Here is an 8,998-nt window from a genome sequence, read left to right on the forward strand (position 1 = left end):
GGTTTTAGCTGCATGATTCCCATTGACTTTAATGGGAGTTGCAAAGAAAACACCCCACGCAAAGCTTAGAAAAGCAGGGGTTAGTTTTCTTTATGATCTCTGCTGTATTTCATGCCCTCCAGCCTCGAACATTCTCTCCTCACATGCCTCTCTGTTCTCCCCTGTCTTTGTACCTTACCCTTAAAAGGATATTAATCTTGGGCCTTTTCATTTAGCCATCCACATACACAGCTAGTCAACACACTCCACCCCCAACACCATTTCCAAGTCTCACAATTAAACATCTCTTTCCCCAACCCCCACAACCCCAAACCATCCATTACCACTTAGTCTGTGTGGATAGCTTGAGAAAATATTTTTTATATATTTTAAGGAATGTTGTTATGATATAAGCCGGATATTTTAGAAATTTGTACTGTATTTCAAACAATATCAAAATTACCTAAATTATATTTTTTCCAACTTCTTTAAAGTGCCTGTTAGTATTATCACTTTCACTATTATTCACCTTTTCATAGTTTTAGTATTTCCTGAAAGTTCCCGTAAAGCACAAATATATAAGCCACTGGGAAATCCACCAGGCATTGCAAAGCAGTTATCATAGCCACTTAAGCAGCAGTTAAGTGATTCATAGGACAACTAGTGAACAACATAATAGACACCATGATGTTAGATCCTGGCAGAATGGGCACAAGTTTCCATCACGTCTGGGGAATGAAGGACACCCTTGTCTGTGTCATGGAGACAGCAACACCACAATTGCCTGATGTCACTCTTATATAATACACTGCAACACACACACAGTACACACACACAACCCCCATGGGATTGTTCTAATTCTCAAGCAAGTTTCGATTGTGGAGAGAGCCAAACTAGGCTAGCTTTGAGCTAGATTTTTATGAGTGCTTGGTTCTGTATAGAATGCACAAAAGGCCCAATCTTCGTGCCTACCACTTTTTTCATTACTGTGGCATTAATTACAAAGTAAGATGCCAAGTAATTGGCAAGGGGAACACTACTTGCTTATTTATCAGATACCTTTATCCTATGCCCCTGGCTTCTCTCCTTTACTGCACTTTTATAATAGATTACCCGGGTAGCAATGTAAAGAGTAAAGGGTCTTTCCTTTGCACATTTACAACCCAACTTACCTTGGATCCTTTGTCCTTCAAATCATACCAGCAAGAAAGGATTTGCACTCAGCGACATATTAATCAACACGCCATATACAAACACGTAAAGTCTAAAAGCAAAGACTATGTTCTGCTGACAGCAGATGGTTTACTACCAAAAAATCTTCCCAGTGCCTTCTTGCACCTATGGACTCATTATTTCTATGAAACACTGTGGGAGTGTGCCGGAAAATACCAGACCAACCGAGCAAACATCCTGAAATCTTCTCACGACACAGGGTACCTCAAAAACACCCCAGAACACATTATTCCCCCTTTGTTGTCTGGCTTGCCCCCAGTTATTATCAATTACTACTGTTCTCTCTCTATGTTGATCATGACAAAAGGTAATGTTTTTCGTAAAATAACACAATTTGGACATAATAACGAGAACCTTGGTTCCCATCTTCCCCGTTGCCACACAGCACGTCTCGTGCCGTACAGGCGCAGTTGGCTGTCCAAGGACCCTGATGCCAAATTGCTGGAGGATATTCTTGTCGCAGTGACAAATTGCTTGCTGGTGGGCTGTGCAGAGTGTTGTTCTGGCAGCATCAGAGTTGTCTACGTGTCTGTCACTTGGTTAGGCTGCTTCAATGCTAGGTGATTTCACCCCCTCCCGCCACCCCGTTTCCTTTTCCTTCAATGCAGTTTTCAGACTTACCTTCGCTTCCCAGTGAATGGGGGCTTTAACATTCACTTGACAATGAGCCTATGGAAATGCCTCCCGAGCTCTCCGAACAGGTATCTGTAGGGTGAGAGAAGGATTTTTTTTTTTTTTTTAACAGTGCCATACTTGTTTGCCATACAAACCTCCAGGCTGCCATTACAGCCACCCACATCCCGGTTGGCAACGCACTTAGGCAGTGAGCGCCTTAATGAATCCAGACCAAACTGCACAGCATTCCTGACACACAGGAAAATCATGCATTTTAATGGTATTGCAGGGTAATTTATTTCTTTCGTCTGTAAAATGTTGATGGTCAATGTTCCTTTATAACATTTCAGCAAAGAGACTATTTTGCTTTTGATCTGATTCTTATTTTTAAAACCAAAAGAATTTCTTTTATAAGTTTCTTATATTAAGTCTATTTCATCAGTGAGGATCTGCTTAAAAAAAAAAAAGCAGAAATGTAAATGAGTAGACAATATTCAATAAACAAATTAACTTGTAAACATACTTCAGGCAATCCCAACAGTGTCTGTTGACTACCTATGAAGGTATGTAATTTAATGCCTTTAGATAATTTGTGGGTAAAGTTTAACCAGCTGACATTTTGAGATAACTAATAAATAATACTCCTATTTCATTACTGAGTTTATAATTAACTATAAACGTAAAGGCATTTTAAAAACTGTAACTAGAGAGATACAGTACTTCACGATTATCGGTGAAAATGAAAAGGATAATGTAATGAATACAAAAGATGTAGGAGGCCTTTCTTATTCTGTGGAATGACAGTAGATTTTTTTCCATGAAACATATTCTGCAGCACTGGTGTATTATTTAAGACTCGAGGATGTATAAAAGAAGCTAATGGGTTTTTTACAAAGGATAATATACAATGGAATAATTCTAAAAGGAAATGAACAGGCTTTTAATCTTGTGGGGGGAAAAAGTGTTTGTTTTTGCTCCTCTCTATATGAATGTATTTGTTAGTTTTATTGTTGAAACCACAGCCTTGAATTAAGTAGACTATAACATTCTTCTAAATATGTTAATATAAAGACATTAGATAAGATTTGTTTTCAAAGAAATAGGTGGATAGATGGATGGGTAGATACTCACTTACATTTATTGGAAGTAGTAATAATAAAGTTGTAAGTAGTATAACTTGGAAAAAGATGAAAAGATACTTTAACAGTTTCAACTTTCAAGACACAGGTAAAAATTGCAGCCTCAAGGGATGTTTAAATTAGTTTGTTTTCATCGGGACTGCTAGCAGAACTTAAGTCAGTCCTCTGGACTACATAGGTATTTCCAAACTAAACTTATCAAGTTATCTTTCCCAGACACTTTTGTGTTTTGTTTTATTCTCCAAAACCTGGCAGCGCAAATGTTCTAGCTTTCATCACTTAGGAGCATCCAGTGTGAGGCTATTGATCCTAAAATTGCGAGGGTTTTCTAAGACGGCTGCTTGTTGGTTCTGCACTGCTGTCACTGAAGTGGTTAAAGCTCTGTTTGTTTGTTTTGTTCTGAATGGCTCTTGATGGATTAAGCTTTAGGCTTTCACCAAAGCAGCAACTGATTGTAAAAGTAGCAAGAAATGAACTAACCACAGGGTGTGTGTGCATGTGTGTGTGCTGCCAGAGCAGATCATGGTCTCTAAATTCTAAAACTAAGCTAGTATGAATATGTTAAATAAAATACTCCTCACTATATATCTTTAATAAGTCTATCCACTGTAAATTGCCACAAATTTGTTCCCTGATACCTGCAATGGATTAACTCTATTTAATCAAGAATAATTGAATTAAACTAGATAATGACCCACAGCTACTGAGATGGATATTAATTACAGTTGCAGGATCCCATTTTATTATGAAATTAACATGCCATTGTGCTTTGATCCTAGAACTCCTTTTCATAATTTTACCAATGCTATTCAAAATGGTGATTCCAAGTTATATAAACCTTTAAAACCATCTCTGGGACTTTAAGTAATATATGCACTTGTCTTCATAATATTATGCTGTTGTTCTGGACTCATATAATTAGGTTTCGGCTTGAGTGTGATATTAAGTAGAGGATTAATAACGTGACAAGTAAAGAAACATCTATATTTGGAGAAACAGATGGAAATGCATGAACTTCTATGACTGTTTTCTGCAGCGCCAGCTTTTTTTAAGAGGAGGACCTTAGGAAAGGTCTCATTACCAATATAAGGTGACTCCTGGAGCTGAATATTCAACACGAAAAATGAAATACCATCGTACAACTCTCTTAATGGGTGCGATGGACAAAACACTAGAGCTGTGTTCAAGTTACCCTCCAGTCCTCCAGAATGGCACCCTGGGCTTCTCTTGAGTACCCCCTAGCCGCTAGCAACAGAAGGCTGACTCTCTCTGGCGGAGCCCTTGGATCTGCTCTGGGATTTGCTGGAGAATAGATACTTTTTTTTCCCAATGGGCAAATCATGACAAAGTGTAGAAGAAATGGACTAAAATAAAATGGCCTCTACTTCAACTTCAAATAACCCAAGATTCATTAGTCAAAGACTACAGAGATGACAGCCCTTTGGCAAATTTTCAACATGGCTGTTCCAGAGAGTTGCCACACAGCATCTGGGCCTCTCTGAATGTCATGCTTGGAATACTGCATTTGGGAAGTATACTGTATTAGAAAGAATTAGGATACTTTAAATGTGGAATTGAAAGCCCTTAATCATACCGCTGGATTCTCTTGGACATGGATATTGTATTTCATGCTTACCCATGGAAGTTGAACAGTTTATTTTACTTCTTAAAACATAAGCTCAATTCACTAAATCTCATATATAAAAAACAGAAAAAAGTTATTCAACTTCTCAAATAGTGCGCACAAAATCTGAAACCTTCAAGGAAGTTTCTAATTTCTGCCTCACACTTGTAATACACGCAATCAGTTAAACTGGAAGGGGGCTATATTAAAGGGAATGCATAAGCTTCAAAATGAGAGTGCATTTATCGCATAGAGAGAATGGTTGATTCTGTTATAAGGCCCACACGGTCTCTGTAATTTTCAAAATTCCATTCAAAGTGCTGATATTCTGATGACAGAACTAACTGCCACTGTTAACCCCATAGCCTAGCATTAGGAGAAGGGATTTCAATGAGTGCAATAAAAAAGAGGGCAATTTTTCCCTTTGCAAGTAATATTCTAAAATTAAGGTGGGGAAAGTATTATAAAACCTAGATGAATACTCTAAGTGAACAGCTAATTTGCTAATTGTGTGACACCCAAAAAGTCAAATGTACTTAATATTTATATAAGAAAAGATGATGCATTTATAAAAAGCAAGGCCACTGTGTCATAATCCTTTCCTGAGGCACTGTACCAAAATAACAAGGGCAGGGGGTTAGAAAGGAAAGGAGATTTTTCCCCTTCTTTCTTTCCTTTTTAAAATTTGGGATACCTCTAATTGACCTCATGCACATTTTTCATAACACCTTGTCAAAAGCAAAACAAACAAGCTGTGGATACAGAGGCTACCGAGCCCTTTTGGTTGTACCTATTTTTCTTACCGTATTTCCCAGTATTCCCTCATTTCACTTTCTCCATTATTTTCATCTTCCTTACTCACGCCACCCTGGTCCACACTCTCTGCACTAACCCTCCCCAAGTCCCCTAGTCTTCTCTTGTCACTCTTTCATCATAAAGGGAGGAGGAGGGGCACTGGGGAATGACATGGCCCACGACACACCCCTAATCTTCTTCCCTGTTTACCCCGCCACCTGCAAATGATGAGGAAACTTTCCAGAGTTTGAATGAAAGGCTTTGGCCTCTCCTATAGACAGGGATGCACAATGCGGAAATAGTGTTTGTTAACCAGGCTGAACCATTAAAAAGATCACACACGACAGGGTAGCTTTAGAAACTCTGAGGAATTTAGGCCCTATCAAGTTAACTAAACGGGAAGCCAATCAATCAGATGAACTTTCCCCACCCCTAAAATCCAAAAGCCCAACATTATATAGGACCTTTAAAGAACTGGGTTATGAAGACTTTTTTTTTTTTTTTTTAATTTCATGAGGATGAACGAATACTTGGCACATTGGCAATACTTCATCTGAGAGCAGAAACATGTTTGCATTTTGGAAATAAAGCACAAAACCATCCAGGACTGATTGTTGATGAACTGACTGCAGTTGTGTTTGGGTTTTAAATACTACATTAGAAAGATGACGCACAATTCTGAAGTATTAAAAATACAATTCACCAGGTTTTCATTGCATTCTTACTCAGAATAGAAAGACGAACACAGCTGAAAGTAAAATATGGAAAAATTAGGTTAAACGCTGGAAGTGCATTCCAAATCTAACATACTGAGGGTATGTTACACAATATAGCTTCTACTGAAGAGCCTGGGTAAAAGTGAAAGGCTTATAAAATGTATGTGATTTGGGGATCACAGAAATGATGTGCACATATAGACAGCTTGAAAAAAAACACCCTTTGCAATAAGAACCTTCCTTTCACTAATGTCAACTGTGAAATACTCTGGGGGAGAGGGGGCAGGGAATTTCCAAGGAGATTTTTGTACGTTTACGGCAGACTTTGCCTATTCATTTTATCCTCGACATTCTGAATGAAAATGCTTCCCTCCTTCCCAGAGGTTCTAAGGACTTGCCCTTTTATATCTATGTATATTCAGAATACTGGAAGTGCCAGAATTATATTAGCAATTCCAAATATCTCAGTAGTAACACCACTTCTTTGTACTCGTCAAGGTGTGGGTTTGTACATATCACTTAATGAGTACAATCTGCCATTATGTTTAATTGAGAGTACATTTTTCCTGTATGAATTTTAATAGAGGGTACATTTTTACTATAATAATCCAAGAAACTGATAGGTAGACAATAGAGAGCTCATGAAGATGGATATAGATGGGAATATAAATATACTGACTGAAATTTACTTGAAATCAAGGGGATCAATTTTGGAATGAAATTACTTTTTGCCCTTAAGTGAGTGTTCCTAGGCTGTATCTCCCTTTCGGTCCACTGCACGTAATGATTACCTATTTTTTAAGTAATTACGAATCACAGGTATTATGGTTCCTCATAGTTGAAAAAAGGGACTTAACCACCAACTTTTAGCATTAATGGATGGCCAAAATTTCCTCAAGAAGCAGGAAATTGCCAAGAGATATGATATAAACCTGCAGTGGCAGTCCAGGCCCTGGGTTCTGAGTTCCTTCGGAACACAGTTTTAACCATACTTGAATCTCTGAAGCACTTCACTACTGCAGTGGTCCCAGTGGTACCCAGAGTCCTGCTCAGGACCACGGAAACTTAGCAACATGGGTGCTGAACAACTCCCTGTCCTCAAAAAGGAAGCTGTTTCTAGGCTAGGTTTCATTGCTACCGATTCTATTATTTTCCCCTTGAAGAGCTGTAGTCTCTAACTCTCATTTTGGGAGATTCCAATTCATTCTGAAGTGTAACATATACACACATACACAAGTCGTTTAAGCTCTAACTTCAAAAATAAATGCTGAGCCATCTCTCAATACCACCCACCCACCCTACCCCACATACACTGCCCTCCCACTTTTTTCCAGAAGGAATGTGAGTGATGGGAAGAATAAGGAAAACATATTTTGAAATCAAACAAAAAATGTATTATAGCCCCTTAAAATAAACCACTGTCATAGATGGCAATGAGACTAGTACAAATGAACGATGGCCGTGGTCAGAGGACTTCTTTCTGCTAGACAACTTCACACACCAAAAAATCAACTAGGGTTGGAATATGTAGATATTAACAGAGCTCCACATTTGACGCACCTACTGTGCATCAGGCACCTGACATAAATTAATCAGGACGAAGAGCTGCATAAAGTCTAAGAGAAGCAGACTTTTTTTTGGTCTATGCCTTCTATATAAGTTGCTTTAATCCATTTAAAGTTAAGACATCTCCAATAAAAGGATGTTAGGCATTTTGTACTATTTGACTTTGATAATGTACTTAGAAAAGAATGCCTGGCTCATAGTCAAAACTTAAATATTTGTTGAATGAGTGAAGGGTTATAAGTACTCTTCAAAGGCAAAATAAATCCTCTGCCACTTCTAATGTATTTGGAAAGACATCAGTAAATGGCTATTGTAGGGAAGATTGCAGATGCTAGTTAAGATAATCTAACTGTGTAGTAGTTTATTTATTCTGCTATAGAATTTTTGTTCAGAACCCCCAGGGGAAAACTTTTGTTGCTGGCAGTCGGGGACTCTACTCCAGAACAGAATCTCAAACCAAGCCCATGTCCTCTCTTCCTGTCCCTGCCACTTAACCATCCAGTTGTTAACACATTTTACAATCTGACAGGTTATTTCACTTCCAAAATGATACTAAGAGTCACACATGTCAGAACTCTACTTGATAAGTTGTGTTCATTTCCAATGCGGTATGTGAGCACTGAATCCTCACTCTTAAAATCCTGCAAAGTGTATCAATAATTATGCCAAATCCATCCAACAGTTGATTGAGGTGTTTTCAGTTTGATATGGGTGTCAAAAAAGCGAACGTTTACTTTATTCATATCTTTGCCTCGTATGTTGAATGGAAAAAAAAAATCCATTCATACATCACAGACTCATTCCTAATACTAGAAATTAGGAAAAGGTAGCTCAGGCTCTGCACACATTTCCTTTGTGATTACAGAGGTGACTTTGCCACCTGGCATCCTGTCCCTCCTTATTACACCCAATTATATCTGTCACACGTAAAAGTTTTAAGGAGGATACAAATTTGTAGAATTCTCAGGTGGTGCTTTACAAAGGAATAGTTTAGTTTTTTTTTTTTTTAAGATCAATGCTTCTTTAATTATAAATTAAATGTTCTAAGGTTATCTACCATGATCAGGCCTCTCCTGATATAATCTTACACATTCCTAGTGTATCATGAGTGGCTGAACTGCAATGTGAGAAAATTCAGTGATGGAAACTCTTTACTTGGGCTTCCCACATTTATTTGTGACTTTCCCAGTTTGTAGCTGTATTTGTGCTAAAGCAGACAGCAATAACCAATAAAGAAAGTAGCATAAAACAATATTATATTTGAAGTGATGTCACCAGACACCAAGGTCGTCATCCAGGAAGACTCAAAATACATTTTCTAATCAAATCAG

At 38.0% G+C, this 8,998-nt stretch overlaps 1 long non-coding RNA gene across 1 annotated transcript in view; it reads right to left on the bottom strand.

The window, feature by feature from the left end:
* Nucleotides 1-8,998, bottom strand: part of LOC106729607 — a 120,818-nt gene that overhangs the window by 102,777 nt on the left and 9,043 nt on the right. Inside the window, exon 2 of the long non-coding RNA XR_004320606.1 lies at nt 1,834-1,917. This is a non-coding gene — a long non-coding RNA (uncharacterized LOC106729607). The remainder of the gene's footprint in view (nt 1-1,833; nt 1,918-8,998) is intronic.

This window comes from Camelus ferus, chromosome 6, assembly GCF_009834535.1.
Source record: "Camelus ferus isolate YT-003-E chromosome 6, BCGSAC_Cfer_1.0, whole genome shotgun sequence".
NCBI lineage: Eukaryota > Metazoa > Chordata > Mammalia > Artiodactyla > Camelidae > Camelus > Camelus ferus.